The sequence below is a fragment of the Hippocampus comes genome, unplaced genomic scaffold (genome assembly GCF_001891065.2).
Source record: "Hippocampus comes isolate QL1 unplaced genomic scaffold, H_comes_QL1_v1.1 scaffold27, whole genome shotgun sequence".
Classification (NCBI taxonomy): domain Eukaryota; kingdom Metazoa; phylum Chordata; class Actinopteri; order Syngnathiformes; family Syngnathidae; genus Hippocampus; species Hippocampus comes.
The window spans coordinates 563576-565053 of record NW_017805145.1 but is presented as its reverse complement, the minus strand read 5'-3'; the positions used below and the strand labels follow the sequence as shown (position 1 = coordinate 565053).

General features: G+C 40.1%; 1 protein-coding gene across 3 annotated transcripts in view; it reads left to right on the top strand.

The window, feature by feature from the left end:
* Nucleotides 1-210: 210 nt before the first annotated feature.
* akap11 (A kinase (PRKA) anchor protein 11) overlaps nt 211-1478 on the top strand; it is a 26107-nt gene continuing 24839 nt past the window's right edge. Inside the window, exon 1 of one of the 3 annotated variants that reach the window (XM_019867711.1) lies at nt 211-421. The gene's annotated coding sequence lies outside the window, so the exon portion shown is untranslated. The remainder of the gene's footprint in view (nt 422-1478) is intronic. The other 2 variants (XM_019867709.1, XM_019867710.1) reach the window with 2 other exon arrangements.

Here is a 1478-nt window from a genome sequence, read left to right as displayed (position 1 = left end):
ATATATAGAATGTGAAATACTGTACTGTGCAGTTTCGCCGCTCCGTTTATCGGCCATCGATTGGCAATGTCTCAGACAACTCTCGTTTTCAGCCAATACCGCGCAGGGAATGGGGAGTTGGGTTACGTTTACAGAAATCTGTAAAAGTGACTTTCAAAGACTTCTCGCGCATGATGTTATAAACGTCGATGTCACTTTTCAAATATTTTTTTGCGGTTTGAGTTCAGCTATTTTTGTGGTGACGATATTATTTCATTGGTTTTGTAAAGGTGAACTACGGAGGGGATTGAACCCACTGTGTCGGTCGTTTTCGATTTCTTAGGGGAAGTAATTAAAAATACCGAACTCGTTTCCTGTTCGCGAATGGCACAGCGTGATTTGCGTCTGCGCTGCTGGGAGTCAACATCAACGAGCATCAAAGGTAAACTACATGTTCACATGACCATGGCGATGTTTTTTCGTAGATGTCAATATCGTCTATGTCTTTGGAGTTCGTCGGCGTTTACGTTAGTCTTCTTACAAGTTGCTCGTTGCAGCGTTTGGGTGACATCATGTCGTTCGCTAACTGCGGCCTATTATTATCCCTGCAACTCACTTGATTGACAGCCTGTCAACTAGCAAGATAGGACGCTTATTATTGTTTCTATTTGAATTTGGTTCTTTTCTATATCTGACTAAAGATAACCATTTTGCAACGCCCGTGTTCTTGTTTATTGTCCAATCGATATTGAAACAACGGCATCCACAGTCAGTGTGAGGCCACAGGGTGTAATATTCGCATTTTCTCCTTTTAATCTTACGAAACGAGAGAGTTCAGTTCAGTCCAATTTATGCAGAGAGGGACAATTAAGAATATGCTCTTTTCCAGTGATATCCTGGCCACAAACCTTTAAGACAATATGAATGCAGGGTATTGCAGTCAGTTTAGCAAACGAAGCCAACTCAAAAATCAGGCCAAATTATTAAAATCGTCTTACTCCCAATGTGTGTTTTCCTGTGTGTCTGGTGAAGCCCATTAATCGTGGGGGACCAAGCCACAAAATAAAAACATCTACGGCATAGCGGCCATATCATAGCATATTTTATTAGAATTTAAATGATCAGGATTTTTGGGTCCGAGCAGCAAAAAACAGACAAAAAAAAATGGATAATAATCACCAGTCCGATAAGAGCAATATTGTATATAATTGTGTGCTGTTTACAGCGTAACAACAAAAGAGTATTGTCAATCATTTTAGTTTTTTTTCATTGCCAAGCTCCGAGGAAGGAAAGGGCAAAATGACAAGGAGTATGATTTGAATATGAAATGTTTATTTGTTAACTAATGTATGACCTTTTTAGTAACTGTGGAGCTGCTTTCAAAACATGCAATACATAAAATTACTGTTGGAACCTTTTCAAAATCATTTTACTGAAAGGGATCATCCAGCTGGGCTGGGATCGGCTCCAGCAGTACCCCACCCCCCCCACAAAACAAC